The sequence below is a fragment of the Dipodomys spectabilis genome, unplaced genomic scaffold, assembly GCF_019054845.1.
Source record: "Dipodomys spectabilis isolate Male_0828 unplaced genomic scaffold, ASM1905484v1 ptg000228l, whole genome shotgun sequence".
NCBI classification, from domain to species: Eukaryota; Metazoa; Chordata; class Mammalia; order Rodentia; family Heteromyidae; genus Dipodomys; species Dipodomys spectabilis.
This window is the reverse complement of record NW_024870905.1, coordinates 5604180-5621967: the sequence shown is the minus strand read 5'-3', so window position 1 is coordinate 5621967 and position 17788 is coordinate 5604180.

Sequence of the window (17788 nt, the reverse complement as noted above, 5' to 3'; positions counted from 1 at the left end):
AGAGAAACATGATGAGTTGATGTAAATAGCTGCTTAACTGATTTTGTTAATTTGTGAACTAATACATGGCAATAGGATACAACAAGATAAAAAATGAAGAAGGTCACATTGAAATACTCATTGGTGTGTTTGTGTGTTCACGCGCACGTGTGTATGCACACGCACATGTGCAGGTGCTCATGCATGTATTCATCATTCCTGAAGCTTGATAGTGCCTGGTCACTATCCCTAAGCTTCTGTGCCCAAGGATAGTGTTTTACCACTCGAGCCATTGCTGTATTCTGATGTTTTGGAGATAATCACATGTATTTTCATGATTGGACTGGCTTTGAACAGTGGTCTTCAGATCTCAGCCTCCTGAGTAGCTAGCTAAGCTGATTCAGCCTCTGAGTAGCTAGTTAAAATTCTGACTGTCCTTTATGCTTCACTGCTCTTTTATTCTTTTCCTGAAGTAATCACAAGCCTAACTCATATATATGTCTAGTTGCTTTAAAAATATTGTTACTGTTTGGCACCAAGGGCTCCCATCTCTAATCTTAACTACTTAGGAGGCTTGAGAACAGAACCCAAGCCAAAAGTTTAGTGGACTTCCTTCTCAATGTGTTGCTGGGTGACTGAATCATTTCAACCATCCTGCGCTATCTAGAGGTTAAGATTGGAAGGACTGCAGAATCCAGGCCAGCCAAGGTAGGCAGCTAGACCAATTGGTGTGCAACTCTGATGCCATTGATGATGGGAAGGCTAAAAGGACAGATCGGGTGCATGTTCTTGTGAAAAGGGAACCCCTATTCTAAAATTAACCACTGATATGACGCCAGCTTAGAAAGAACAATACTCCAAGTTGAAATCCCCACAATTACCCACAACCAAAATAGGTAAATATATTAACATCCCAAAACTTAGTACAATCTGTTCTTTGGTTTAATATCATCTTTATCTGATTATCACATGATGTGACAAAATCGTTTCTTCATTATCTTAAGATAAATTTAAAAGACCTAGAAAATTCTTTCTCAATTATTAACTGCAAACGGATGGCAATTCGTCTCATTTCTCACATATTTGACTACCACTATAAATTCATCTTATGATTTTTATTAATAGTAATATATTCTGATTTATTATTTTACTTTGTAACATTTGTAAAATTTTGCTTCTCTGCTGAAGTTTAAGTATTTAAATAGTATCATCAAAGTATATTCCTTGCGTACTTAGGGCAGCTTTTTACAAAGTTTTTAAACAATGGCTTCTAAGAATTCTTTTTTTTTGTTGTTTGTTTATTTTTTGTTTTTTGTTTTTGTTTTTTGGTCGGTCGTGGGGCTTGAACTCTGGGCCTGGGCGCTGTCCCTCAGCTCTTCAGCTCAAGGCGAGTGCTCTACCACTTGAGCTACAGCGCCACTGTGTCCGGTTTTCTGGTGGTTTATTGGAAATAGGAGTCTCACGGTCTCTCCTGCCCGGGCTGGATTTGAACCGCAATCCTCAGATCTCAGCCTCCTGAGTAGCTAGGATTACAGGCGTGAGCCACCAGCGCCCGGCTAAGAATTCTTAATTGTTATATTATTTAGTTTATTTTTAACTTTAATTTAATTTTATTGTAAAGGTAATGTACGAAGGGGTTAGAGTTACATAAGTAAGGTAATGTGTATTTTTTTTAATGGAAAGAACATTGTTATCCCCTCCATCGATTTTCTTGTACAGTAAAAGAAAGAAATACTGATGCTTTAGCTGTTGCTATTGATCAATAGGTATTTTTGCTTTCTTTGTTCATGCATTTTTTATTATTAAATTGATGTACAGAGGGTTTACAGTTACTTAAGTCAACTAAAGAATGCATTTCATTTTATTTTCTAAATTTCAAATTTTGAATTTAATTATTTTCTTTTGTTTCTTTAGAGTAATTCTTTTTTCAGTCATAGGATTAATTAATTTAATTTTGCATGAGTTTTACACATGTAAATTATTTAGACACATATTTTGCTTTTAAAATATTTAACATGAATATTTAAAAATTATTTTCTTAATTTTTATATGGTTGGTGAATTTAAATAAATTTAATTTCTTGTAGTTCTAAACATATTTGTTGTTACTGTGTTTTCAAGAAGCACATACTTTATTAAGAAGGCTTCATTACCTGGTCACTTTTTGGAAATGTTTATACTTGAATTAAAAAAGTGTTTGAGCAGGGCATGGTGATTTGTGGCTTCCATTTTTCTAACTAAGGTGGGAAGTATTAGTAGGGTTTGTGATTCGGGAGAGGCTTTGAAATGATGAGACCTTATTATAAAAGTATCCAGAGTGAAATGATTAGAAATATAGCCATCTCTAGCGAGATATAGAGCACCTGGTTATCATATTTTAAATCTTGAGTTAAAATACCATTAAAATCAATTTTCTGCCAAAATAAAAGTATACATGTTTCAAAATGTTTATTATTTAAAACTTGTTTGCTAAGGTTCTCATGTCTTCTATTTCTTAATTTTCAATTTAGTTGATCTATAAGAATCCAAGTATATTGTGACTATTTTATTTCTACTAAACTTTTAAATAGTATGAGCAGTAATATGATTTCATATTAACATATTTTTACTATTTGTGCTAATTTCCTCTGCTTAATATGTTAATATCAATATTCCAAATTGTGTGTGTGTGTCTGTGTTAATGTGGATTTTTTGTGTGGGTGCTTTGTGTGTACTTTGTAATGTGTGGGCGATCACACCATTGCTTCACACATGTTAGGCCAATGTTTTACCACTGAGATATACTGTCTAGTTATAATTCAAATACTGTTTTAAATTATGACTTTAAAATTTTCATTTCCTATGAATTCAAAATCATATATAATAAAGTGTGATCCATCTTCTATCCACGTTAGCAATTTTTATTGTTATTTTATTGTTATTTACAATATTTCTACTGCCTTTCCACTTCCAAACTCTTGTGTTTGTTGTTGATGAAGGTTTTACTTTCCTTCTTTTCTCTCTTCATTCTTTTTCCCTTTAGAGTTTACCTATTCTTTCTTTTATTTCTTTGGAAATTATCATCTTCCTATTACAATTTCCTTACCTTGTAACAGGTTTTTACAATGCTTTATTTTCTATTTTCCCATGTTCTCTGACTCTCAGTCAAAACTATTAGGTGGATTAAAACGAAACTTGATTCAGGACACCTTATATTCCACTTTCTCTTCTCTGAAGTCTTTCTGTTTTTTGAAATACAGTACCAATTACATACAGCTCCTATGTGGTCCATCATTCTATGTCCTCTCACTCTCCTCTGCTGTGCAGAGTTATCTAAATCTTAACTCATTCCTAAATTAATTTTAGAAAACAAATATAGTCTTAGAGCAAACTAGCCTTGGAATACATTTCTTAATTGTTTTGAAATTAAAAAAGAACTGATAATCCTTTGCATTGGAAATCATTTTAAAATGTTTATCACTTAATATAATTCATATACCAAGCAAGAATAAGTTTACATAATCATTACACATATCATTTTATTACTACTGTAAATAGAATAAAAGTCCCGTCCCAATATATTACCCAACTCTCATTATTCATAATTCCTAATCATCACCTAAATATCTTAAACAATCTAAATAGTCATGTCTTTAACATAGAAGTAAATATTCTATACTTTTACTTAACATTTTCCAGGGGCATGTATTCATGTTTCTAAGAAATGGTCACAGCAGTTAAAATTTGCTTTTGTGAAATTAATGTGATACATTTTCTTGTTGTTCTTGTTTGCAAGACTTTGGCATTGTCTCCAAGGCTTTTTATGCTCAAGGCCAGCACTCCACAACTTGAAGCACAGAGCTTTTAGTGATTTTAGTGTTTTTAGTGATTAATGGAGATAAGACTCTAACAAGTACTTTTCTGTCTGGGCTAGTTTCGAACACAATTCTACGATCTCAGCACCCAGAATAGCTCAAATTATAAGCATGAGTCACTGGCATTTGGTTTGATGTATTCTTTTAAATTTTAATTATGTTTTAAGGTGTACCTTTCACTATAATGTACATGGTTCTACACAGAAATTTAGATATTTGTACATATTTCTGATGAAAAATAATCTCTAAAAATGTATGTCTTTCTGCACATAACGTATATATACATATATGTATATATGTATTTCTGAAGACAGACTCCTTCTAAAATTTTTATGCTACTATTTTGACCTTTTTCATTTCAAAGATATACAGTCTTTACCTAAAAGTTTCCAAGAATAAAATAACTAATACTTGATTTGAAAGTGAAGATTATTACTTTAAAGGAAATTTTAGATATACACATGATATAGTAGTAACATTTACAGTATATCACTTGAAAAACGTTCTGTTCAAACTCTTAAATATTTGTGTGTAGTGACGGAGAGAGAGGAAGTTAATTCATACTGGTTAGGAATTTGCAATGTTTCAAAAATCTATTCCATAATTTGTTATAAGCACATAGTCAAGCTACCTGATATGGTTTAGTTTTTTTTGTTTCTTTATTTGTTCAAAATTTTAATATGGATGTATGCACAGTTGTAACATTAAAAGTATTAATCAAAAGACAAATAATAGCAAAGTCATAGACACATATCAGAGTTTCAATAATTAGCACTTATGGTGATAATAATTTTGATGAGGATTATGGCTACAGTGTAGCCTGATGATGACTTATTTTTGTTTCTGCATGAAAAAATTTGTGATTTTAAACCAACAAACTGAATTTGACTCTTTTCTTATTTGTAAGGTAAGGTGGAAAATGTAAGGACTCTTCACTGTTCTTATTCTTACTCTAGAAGTCAACAAATATATTCTTCAATATTTCTGGTAGATTATATCCATTTACAGATAAGAAATGTAATGCCAACAGTCAATGTAGTGAGTAAATAATGATACTAGAATTTGTTTCTGAGATCTTCACTCTGTGGGCTTACATGGAGCAGTAATTTGGTGATGGAGAAGAACAATATGAAAAGTCTATGGGGAAAAAGCATACTATGTAAGCGGTTGTTTTAGGACTAAGTGACCAATGATGAGAATTTGAAACAGACCAGTTTCAGGGGCATAAAAAGGAGTACATAGAAATTATATTAGTGACAGAAACTGAGAAAATCTTGATCATTCATCTTATCTAATGGACGGAAGTAGAAGGATAAGAAGAAATCTAAAGTTCTTCCACGTCTCTGACTGGCAACCATGTTAGTAATATTCTTGGTAATAAGGACTACAGGTGGAAATGATGGATTTAGAGGAAAAAATTCTCTGATAGTTCTAAAATTTATGTTAAACGGATGCATAGATAAGTCTTTTTAGACATCATTAAAATATCAACGACCATTAATATGAAAAAGAATAATAATATCTGGGGCATTATTAAAGGGAAGAGGAAAAGGAAAGTTCTGACACAAATGTGAGCAATGTGAGCATCATAGTGGACAAAAATAGAAGAAAGAGATAAATAAGGAAACAAGAAAGTAATAAAAACAGATTTACAGAAGTAAAGGAGGGAAAGAATTGTCAGGAAGATATTGAAGGAAATATACTATTTGGATTTGAACACTAAAAGGACATAGACAAGTTCAATAAGAACAGTGTTTTGGTGAAAGTCATATTAATAAAATTTTGAGATATGAATGTGAAGTCATAAAATTCTGGATCCATGAATTCAACAGATCCTGTTGATTTTAAATGCTGGGAACAAATGCTTTTATCCTGACCTTAGAAGAATTGTACAGATATAACTCATGATCTTTACTAAGAGGAATTCTGTGAATATTTTTGAAGAGTTTGTTTAGCCAGGTGATTATAGATTGAACTACAGCACAGATAAGACTAATTTGTCTACAGTTCCAATGAGTGACACATGTATCCACATCAGTTTAGGATTTTATTGAAATACCTTTAGATATGTTTGGATATTTTTTCAGCCTATTCATTATAAATCTAGGACAAGTAACACTGATGTTACTGATGGTACTGAACACTCCTCCAATTGATTCTTCTTTAGAATAGAAAATGACTGATTGACACATCATAACTGTCCTATACTCTATTAATCTAGTTCTTGTTAGGGATATCTTCATGCTGAAATAACCCTGTTAATCAGCATGCCACAAATTCTTATATGTAGGAAGTACTCTTATAAACTTTAAATGTTTATTGAATGGAAGAGTTCAGACATTACCCTCACCACTAGGATTAAATGCCTAAAAAGATAAGACATTTTGCTTTAATGCCTTTCTTTCATTTTCTAATCCATATTTGTAAGTAGGGAAGGATTCTGATTTAACAATAATACAATCGTGACTTGTATTAACACAACATCTAGGATCTAGTGTTAATTCTGATACTTACTAATTAGCTCCATGTTTTGTGCATATTTATATTTCTCCTGTGTAAACTAATGAGCTCCAAGAAAATGTCCCTAAGGAGCCTTTCAATTCTAATATCACTGTTTGTCTCAAAAAGCTTTAAATTCTATGCCCTCTAATATGGGCATAATGTGGAACTTTTCTCCTCAGAGAGTGAGTACTACCCTATTGCTTAACATGTACAAAATACCTTCATACATAGACTGGGCATGTGCAAACAAGAAGTGGTAGTTGAACAATGTTCTTAGCAGTTTTTACAGATGAAATGGAAATAGAGCAACTATGAAGTCAAAAGGAATGTGCAAAAAAGACAAAGGCACAAAGTAGAATGTGCTAAGGAAATGCTGAAGTATAATTTCCAATAATCTGCTCAAGTGTGAGGGTGTGTTCAAAGCACAACTTCAGAAAATGTAGTTGGATATCTTGAGAGAAAAACTGCTTTAAACTATTCTGGGATAATTGTACAAGTAGAAGCCCCTTACTCTACCTCTAATCAGCCACAACATCATCAACTTAGCTACTATTTTCGAAGTGCAAAGTGAGAAAAAGAGGGCTCATCACAGTTAGTGTTCAAGTTGAAATAATGGCAATCACATAACTTTTCTATGTCTTCATTTATTTTAGAGCATTAAAGTAGGAAAAAGCCAAGTAAATATTTTGCATGTACCTAAATTAAGTGCGACATATTATATTGGTCTCTTTTTAACTTGAAAGTTATTGATTATGTTTTATACTCTGATTTGGGACAATTATCTGATGTCAGTTATTTTCTTCTCTTCCTCTTCTTTTGCCCTTCGACTTACATAATTATTATTTAAAGAGCCATACCTGAGCTTGCATTTCTAAATTCTTCAAAATTATCTCAACTACTTCATACTTCAGGCAACCTCCTATATATTTCTCAAGGGAATATTTTGTCACTACCATTTTTATCCTATATAATATTGGATATCTTCCTGCCTAATTCAGTGCAAGATATACATAGACTCATCCAGATATCTCAACACTTGTGCAACCATAAAATCCTGCCTTACTTAGAAATCATGCTTTTAGAATGTCTGGGGAAGTGGCATCTGTCATTTTTTAATGACCCTAAGTGATACTTACTTGCAATCATGTCTTAAACCAATATGCCACTCAGTTGATGGACGAATTGACAAAATGTTACACACACACAAACACACACACACACACACACACACTCGGTGGAATTCTATGCTTCTAATTCATAAGGAAATGGAAAGACTTGGAAATATCCTACTAAGTAAAATAAGCAAGACACAAAGAGATTCCATGGTTTCCCTCATTTGTAATAAGTAGGAAATGTCTAGGATAGTCCTACCAGATGAGCCGAATGTCTCAATAGTTATGTTTATATGACCATATAAGATAATGCTGAGCAAAATAAAGTCCTAGAAATGGAAACAGAGGTTTTTCTTTGTGGTTGTTGTTTTTAATGTACAATGTGATTTCTTTTTTCTTTTGTGTTTTCCCCTATGGTTTATCCCCTGCTGTATTTGATTTCGGGATCCTGTGTATTGTATATACACATATCTTAATTTGGCAAGGAAAGAGGAACAACAAAATGGAAAGACAAAGGGCAAAAGACAAACCAGTGCAATAGCAATACTCACAAGACTTGTTGGAAATTTACATTACAATTTTTAAGGGGTATTGGGGTTAAGGAAAATTATGAGAAAAATGAGGGAGGAGGTAAAAAGTTCAACATGCTATGTATTTACTACCTTACAATTACTGCGACCCCTTCTATATATCACCTTGACAATAAAATCAAATTAAAAAATAAGCTACATAAAATATAATTTCACTATGTTGGTATAGTAAGTATTATTCTATGTGTATTACTTTTTTAAAAAAATGAACCCTATTTGTCTTCTAATTTGTATTAATTATCCCTTTCTTTATCAGAGGGTCATCAACTTGCCATTATTTTGGAAAAAAACATTATTTTAGTATTGTCATACTAAAACGGAAAACAGTTCAATTCTATGGAAACTCCTAACTTTGAAAACTGACTAATTGTTAAGAGGAGAGAATATATGTGTTCTTCAACATTCCTATGACTACTAACTACTCATTTTCAAATTCTCAACATGCTATTCCAGAGACATTCAAAACAGTACCTGTTTGCATTTTATTCTGCAATAAATGCAGTTTCCAGTGGGGGGGGGGGGAGTACATATTTAAAAGTCAACAGAAAAAATAGCCACATTCTGGTAGAAGATAAAACTATGAAGTATCTATAATAAATTCCTCAAATGTAAACATATGTTCATCAAAGTAAACTATTATTTCTATGACCATCAATCCTAAGTTTTTATGCTGTAAAATCATCCTAGCCCAACAGTTTCCAACTAGTAAGGTGGACCTTAAAATTCCCTAAATTCCCATCAGGACTAGTTTGTCATTATTGTGAAAAAATACTACTTGTCTGCTAATGTGATGCCCTTCTTATTGGGGAAAGAATGCTACACTAAACTTTGCTGCATCATTTTCCCTCCAGTGGTATTCTTGAGATCAAAACACATGCAAATATTATTTATAGCTATATTTTTATCTATCACAGATATTCAGGAGATCTGAATATGAATATGTGAAGCTTATGGTTCAAAGCCCACCCAGGCAGGAAGGTTACTTAGATTCTTATCTCCAATAAGCTGCTCATGAAAAGCCAGACACAAGTGGCACTGTTGTTTAAGTGGAAGAACAGTAGCCTTGAGCAAAACATTCTCAGGGACAGTCCCCCAGTCCACAATTTAAGCCCTAGGACAAAGCAAACAACAAAAACAAAATAAAAACCAACCCCAAACCTAGCATTTTTCTCATTGTATACAAAGGTATGTAATTAAGGAAATTTCTTCCTGTGTTATATATAGGTAGAAGAAAAAGGATGTCACACAATTACTCTATTCATACCATAGTGCACCAAAGTCTCAAAAAATTCCGCCTTTTCTAAATTTATAAATTAATATCATAAATTTGTTGGCAACTTTGTCTAGATTATTCACATTATCATGTTACACAGGAACTGTTGCAATTATCTATTAACTAAGTTCTAATTATACCTCACTTGAAAGAATATTTTAGGCAAATAGAATGCCAGAATCATTTGTGAATTTGTGAATTAAATCTTCTATCTTATAGAATATGAAATAGAATATGAAATTACAAAGAAAAATTACAAAGAAAAATATTTTTTTTAATCTAAATTCTAATTTAGCCAGGTCTACAAAGTCTTAAATTAGATGAAAGCCTTAAGCTTTTGTAATCCATCATTTCTTTGGAATCCAACAGAATGATGCTTACTTTTTCAAATTTTTGGTTGGGAATCATGAGCTATTTTGCATCTAGGAATCTTCTGTAATGATGACAGCATTTAAAACACAACTGAGGATTATATATGAGTTGCATTTTAATAGGAAACTTGACTTCTTAAAACATAATGACAAAATTAGCCTAAACTTGCAACTGTATATTCCTTTCTTGTTTTTTATTCCTTTCTTGTTTTGTTTTATTGAGACAAAATTATATTTCCTAGTCCAGGGAAGGTATCACTATATAATTCCACTCTCTAATCTCCTGTCTTAATCTGAGTGCTAGAATTCCAGGCTTGTATCTCATTGTCCTACCATACTTTGCTAGTTTATTTAATCTTGATACAGACTAGCATTTCTGAACTTCTCCGATAATATTTTTCAGAAGACTGTTGGCTCAAAATATTTATGAAATATTTTCGAAGATCTTCCAACATTTGACGCAGGATACGAACATTTTCAGACACACCTGCAGAGGTCTCTGATTCATTCCTCCATGGATCCAACCCCTTCAATAACGATTACTTGACTTTCTTACTATCTCTGGTCCTTAACTATGTAATATTCTCAAGCGTTTTGGAGGAAATTTCACTTGAGGACTTTCTAATATTAAAAAATTATCACTTGATTCTAGCCTTAGGACATATTTTTTTTATTATTTTCTAACATTTCTACACATTCTGGGTGTTGTTTCATATGTGTGTTTGCACATATAAGTGTCTCTGTGTGTATGTGCATGTTTGTATATATATGTAAAAACCTCAAGCTCTATTCAGCAATTTTGCTCATAACTAGTATTCCATCACATGAACCATTCTTCCAATGCAGCTTTTGGCTGGTAATTATAAATAGCGTCTCAAAGACTGTTCTCCCAGCCTGGATGCAAATTGAACTTCCCAGACTCCTTTACATTCTTAGGTTCTATTTTTCCAGGAGTATCAACTTTTAAACTAGAAACATTTTTTGTGAGCGCAAAAGCTGTATCCCAGATTTTTAACTCGAGTTCATATAAAGATAGAGGAACATACACATTACATATACTGAATGTACACTGTTAGAAATGTGATGTTAAGTGGGATGCTGGTGGCTCACGCCTATAATGCTAGCTACTCACGAGGCTGAGATCTGAGAATTGCAGTTCAAATCCAGCATGAGTAGAAAAGTTTCTGAGGCACTTATCTCCAATTAACCACCAGAAAACTGGTAGTAGCACTGTGGCTCAAGAGGTAGAGCGCTAGCTTTGAGCTGAAGAGTGGAGGCCCAGACTTCAAGCCCCACAACCATCCAAACAAAAGAAAGAAAGAAAGAAAGAAAAAGAAAAAGAAAGAAAAAAAGAAATATGATCTTAAAAACCAGTTCATTGCCAGTATAATTAATTCCTGCTTTCTCAACATGGCCTTTTTTTTCCCAATTAAGTCCATACTCTTATAGCTGACTTGCTTGGAACCAGAATTATTCTTCCATTCTACTTTTTTCAAATTTGCATGATTAGCTACCATGATTTAGAGTTAGTAGGTGAAAGAGAGTGGCCTCATCCTTCATGTTTCATTAGTAGTAATGCTTTCTCTATATCACTCCCATAGATCAACATACTGGCCTTGGCTTCATTGTTTCAAAGTTGTCTTATTTGCAGAGTCTTCTATAGTGTATTGGACCATTATACTTAAACACAGAACTTCTCTTTCTCCTATTATTCTTATTGTATCTCCTGTTAACTTATGTACACTTGGGAAATAATGAACAACACACACACTCACAAAAAAAGGTTTCTGAGAATCTTCTTCCCACTTAAAATCGGTCTTAATTTACAGAGCATAGGAAATTTCAACTTAATGTACTCCAGGATAATTTTTTTCCATGTTTTTTATTTTGAAAATGATGTACAGAGGGGTTAGTTACATAAGTAAGTTAATAAGTACATTATCTAATGAACATTGTTACCTCCTCTTTGTTTTTCCCCTGCCATCTTTTTTCTCCCCACCATCCAAACTCCCCCCTCTCATCCCCAAGTTTTAAAGTTCGTTTTCAACATAGTGTCTTGTTCATCTCGTTGTTACAATGGGTCATGCTGTATCTTTGTTTCAGCGTTTTATTTCCCTTCCCATCCCCACATTAGAAAAAATGTATATGCAAGGTGCAGGTTAAAAACACCAAATACAGTGAAAACAGGGGTTACACCATGGAGGAAGAAAATAGAAGAGAAACAAAAAAAATCACATAGTACATTTAGTACATTAAAACAATAACAAGAAAGAAAAAACAAGTTGTGTCCCTATCTTGGGGTTCATTTTATCAGCATCATCTTATACGGCCATATGTACATGGATAATGTTTTATAAACCATGACAATTCCATATTTTCTCATTAGTAAGTTGTCTCTGAAACACGTGTTACCTCATGTCCAAAGATGTACTTGTGCTAGTTCAATGAAGCCAGAAAATATTCATTTTACCGGGAGTAGCACCATAGATTGTTCCTGGAAGTAAGTGGAAGAAACTGTTATGGGAAGTGGATATTGATTCCAAGAGAGGAATTGAATATAGGGAAATGACCAAGTTCAAGTTAATTTGTGCTGTCCTTTTTACTATACAAGAAAATAATCCAAGGCTTGAAGGAAACTCTGTCTCTGACTTGTTACAGTATGTTCTTTACTCACATAAAACTTTTCTGTAAACTTCTAATTGAGAGTATTACAAAAGGAAACAATCTGCCATTTGAAGGCCAGCATAGAAAAATAAAGAAAATAACTTTATTTTAAAGTATTCTACTTCAAAGAAACAAAGACATGAGGTTTTAAAGTGTCTTATGCATGGATATTTTACTCCTGAGATGATTCTCTTGTTGCAAAAGTCAGTTATCCATTCCTTTAATCTGGTCCTGAGTTCGCCATAGCAATGAGGATTCCAAAAAGCAGGATTCAGTGAGTATGATAAGTAAAAGGAGCCTCTTCTCAAACCAGTGCTGTAAGGATGGTCTCGAAGAAATATGTGGGGTTTTTTGTTTGCTTCTTCATTTGTATAGATTTTTCTGGATCTGGGGATTGAACTCAGTGGCTGGACCCTCTCCCTGAACAGTTGTCTTTCTTGTCTACCTGCCCTCAAATCTAGTACACTACTGCTTGAGCTAAAACCCCACGTCTGGCTTTTTTGGTGTTTAATTAGAGATAAGAATGTGACAGACTCTCCTGCCTGGGTTGGCTTTGAACTGAGAAAACCAGGTGACATCAACTGTATGGACTTCTCTTTTGAAACAAGAAATATTAGAAGTTTATTATAAAGCTAATATTTGATAATTTTTAAAATAATAGAATATATCCATCAAAAAGCCATAACTTAAATAACTCAGCTAAAGTAGGTGCACTGAATCATTTCAGAATTATTTTTTATGCTTAGGAAGATTACTATTAACTTCATAGTTCCTTTTGGGGAAACTGAAAGTCAAATTTGCACTTTTTTTGTTTGTCATGGGGCTTGAACTCTCATCTTGGGCACTGTCCCTCAGCTCTTCAGCTCAAGTTGAGCACTCTACCACTTTAGCTACAGAACCACTTCCGAGTTTCTGGTGGTTAATTGAAGAAAAAAGTCTCATGGACTCTCCTGACCAGTCTTGCTTTGAACCACAATCCTCTGGTCTCAACCTCCGGAGTAGCTAGGATTACTGGCGTTAGCCACTAGCACCTGGCTCATATTTGAATTTAGTGAACTTAATGACACTATGTAGACAAAGAATGGAAATTTGAATCAAATGATGACATTGCAGCTTTTCAGAAAAATTGAGGTAGGAATAAATATGTCCTCATTTTTCCATGTTGTTATATTAATGGTTTATGAACAATGGGACACTTACATTAGCATCCTCTGCCATCTGTGTAGGTGTTATTTAGTATTAGGAATTGTTCATAGAGAAATAGAGAAGGACTGAGATTTTTAGAAAGCAAAGGGTATCAGGTATGAAAGAACAACATAGAAGGAGATAAAACTTATCACACAGAGATTAAGAACTAGCCTAAGTGATTCAGAATGCTAAAGGCAATGAGGAATGAGCCTAGTTGATAACTAGTTCTTCAATAATCCAAAATGGTTCCCTAGAACAGTTTCTGGTATAATTTAGTTATTATTATCATTTATTTCTTTGAGCTGGAGTTATTCCTTCAATTCTGTTAAAACTATTAATTAGCCTCTGCCTTTTTGGTGCCATAACTGACCAAAAAAGATTTCCAAATCTCACTTAGATACCCTTCTCATTGTGATTAGAAGTGACCACTCAAAAGCATGGAATCTTTGAATTTCCAGGATTAATCTTCACCTGATATCTAAGCACATTCCTGACACTAATTGCCGTGACCTGTTAAAAAAAGGTTTTTGCTTTTTTTTTTAAAAAAAAAAAAAAAAACAACACAGTATCCTAATATAGGTAAAAAAAATGAATTAAGGACTACTGTTAGGTAATAGTTGAAAGGAGCAATTATATATTCCAAGTATGGATCATCAATTCGGCATTTACTAGCTAAGTGACATTTTTGCCAGTCCTGGGGCTTGAACTCAGGGCCAAGGAAATGTTCCTGACGTTTTGCTTTTTTTTTGCTCAAGGCTAGCACTCTACCACTTGAGGCACAGCACCACTTCCAGTGTTTCTTTTTCTGTTTATGTGGTATAGAGGAATTGAGCCTAGGCTTTCATGCATGCTAAGCAATCACTGTACCATGAAGCCAAATTCCCAGAACCCTAAATGACTTTCTTAAGATGACATTACTTTTTCTTTCCATTACTTTGTATTATAATTTGGGCCAGGTCGTAGAAAAGGAAGTGGAAAACAATACTAAGTTCAGTAAGGTTGACATTCCTATCATATCACTAAGGAAGTACAGTGTTGATCTGCAGGACACATAGGGCTGTTGCATGTGACATTATTATTGAAAACACTATTAACAGCTCAGACATCCAAAACATTCTGCTTCCACTGTCAAGGTCAAGAGCCCAATATCTTAGCCTTTTTGCTGATTGGGTGTGTTTCCTAGGAAGGAAGAAGGAGGAAGTGGAATATGATAGTTGAAAAATATGTATATTTGCTCCCTGTCCACATTTTTTGCAATTTTAAAAAAAGTGCTACTGATGAACTCCCACCTACATCTAATTGACTATGCTGTCTGCACAAGATGCAGAAAAATGACATTTATCCTGGTGGATATTCACATATATTAACAAAATCCAGTTCTGGGAAAAAAAAGATACTAGGTAAGAAAGTATAAAGCATTGTCTATTAAATGGTTTCTTTTCCTAGCAGAACAAAATGTAATATTGAAATGATTACTCCAGCTTTCTTTGAGATTTTATGCTGTTTTAGTATCAAAATGTTCTCTAATTCCTGTAACATCCAAAAATAAAAGACATGATTTGAAGATCTCAGTAGTTTTAGAAACAAAGCTACTTAATACCTTCCTTCCTGCAGAGACATGTGATGGCAAGTATGATTGATTCTATTATAGTTCTCTTCATTTTCTTCTTTATCTCAAGGATCGCATAACTTGGCATATTACTCTATGTCTTGCATCAGCTTCTGTAGGTGACATTTACCTCTACTGTGCAAAGTCAAGTTGGGTCATGTGACTTACTTCAGCTTACAATAATGAACCAGAAGTGGTCAAAGACTATTTCTAGAGGAATATTTCTATCTCCTTGTCTGGGTCTATTAGCGGGCTTCTTTTCCCTTAGCAATAAAAATAGCATATTTCCAGAGGGAGTCTTCTTTCAACTTATATACTGTAAGAATATAGAATGTGAAATTGAGGCAAAACTCAAATACAGCAACATATGTATAATACAGCAAGAATTAAGCTAATATTAGAATAAAATATTAAGATGTTAGTTTCTTACCATTCTTGTATACCTTTATGATAGTTGACTATAGCACACCAGAATTTAACAATTACTAAACAAAAACTAATCAAAAAGATAACACTTCCTGTTTGATGCTATTACATTTTTATTTTATAAATAATCATTCTCCATGTGATCACTTGTGGGGTTATCTTTTTCTATAAATGTGTTTATTCACTCTAGACCACTGTATCTAATATCCACAATCATTATCCAGAGCTTGTGATTGAGATGAGGAAGAACAAAATGTGTAGATTTCTCCTTCTCTTTTCCTCTTCTCCTTTTTCATCCTTTCTCATCCTTTCTACAAATTCTTCTATTAATAAAGGAAGGGTGACATTGTGGATATCAAGCAAAAGGCTTCAAAGCCAGAATTTCATTCATTTAGAAATAGATGTAGTAAATCAGAGTGGCTCAAGGAAGAGTAAAAGCAATATTTCCCCTTTCTTGTTTCCACAATAGAGACTGAATATGAGTCTAAATATCTAAGAAACAATTTACCTTGGGTAATTTTTTTAAAATATATTTTAAAATAAATAATAATTTTAAAAATTAAAAACATTTTTAAAATAAGTAGTAAATTGTTGTTTGCTTTTGGGAGGCATGAAATAAGACTGCATTAACATTGTGTGAGTTGAGAGGCTAAATTTTATCAGAATTTAAACATAATGAAAAATTGATGATTTTAAGATAAAAAGTTTAAAGGTACAATTTTAAAGTGACATGCACACAGACTCAACAATGACTCAACTACAATAAGAAGTTCATCTAATTCAAATAAAGATGTTTCAGAAATAGATTAGACACAAAAAGTTGGAAAAGAGAACCAGAATTGGGTGGTGCATTATTTAAAAATAGAAGTCAAATAATTATTAACCATAATTCCAAAATAATAGCAATCATGAAAAGAGAAGATTTTAAGAAGAATGTATAAGAAGTGATAGTGCCAGAAATGCCTTTGGAGCTGCTCTCTGAGATTTAGGGTTTCTAGTACATGGCAATTCGTATGACTGGTTTGGTGGAGAAATATTGTTTGTTTTTCTTTGCTATGGAAGGTTTTTTTTGACCTTTGGTTATGAAAGAGTGTTTAGCTGGGAACAGTATTCATGTTTGATAATTATTTGTCTTTAGGGCATGGCATACATCATTCCAGGCACTTGCTTTAATTGTCTCTGCTGAGAAATCTGAGGTGATTCTAACTAGTTTCCCTTTATAAGTGATTGATCTTTTCTCCTTGACAGCTTTAAGCTTCTTTTCCTTGGTCTGAATTGATACTGTGCAGATTATAATGTGACAGTGGGATGTCCTGTTCTGGTCTGGTCTGTTTGGGGTGGTAAAATCTCCTTGTATCTGAATAGGCCTATCTTTTTGCATGTTTGGGAAGTTCTCTGCTAGGATCCTGAAACAAATTTCTTAGACCATTAACGTCTATTTCTAGGTGCTGCTCTACACACATTTTCCTCAGATTAGGACTTCTGATGGTGTCTTCCAAATATTGAATAGATATATCATATTTCTTGGGTTTGTCTTAGGTAATTGTTCTTTCTCTATAACACCTAGGCTGTCTTCAATACCCGAGACTTTCTTCTTTGTGTTTTATTTCTTTTCCTTCTAATTGATCGGCTTTGATGGCTTCAAATTTTTTGTTGGAGCTTTGTTTTAGGTCTTGGATTAACTTCTTTACTTCCTTAATTTGGTGTTCTGTGCTTATTCTCAAATCACTTAGTCGATTGGTGATGGTTTCCTTGGACTCCTATTCCTTCTGGTGGTCTCCATTCATCATTCCTTTTGTGGTCTCCTAGAATTCTTTCAGCTGTCTGTTTATGGATTCCATGAATGCCTGTATTGATCTTTGTCTATTCTCATCCCACTCTCGCAATTCCTGTATTACTCTTTGATTAGCTTCCTCATGTTCATGCAATTCCTGTAGTTCTCTTTGACTGTTCTCAGCCTGCTCACACAATTCCTGTGTATCTCTTTGTCTATTCTCAGGCTGCTCATGTAATTCTTTTCTTTCTCTTTGACTGTTCTCAGCCTGCACACACAATTTCTGTATTTCTCTTTGACTGTCCTCAACCTGCTCATGCAATTCCTGTATCAATCTCTGAGTAGTTTCTTCATGCTCACCAGATTCCAGTATGAATCCTTGGTTTGCCTGTCTCTATGTATCACACTCACACTCGTCCTTTGCAGGTTTTCAATCTTTTCATTTAC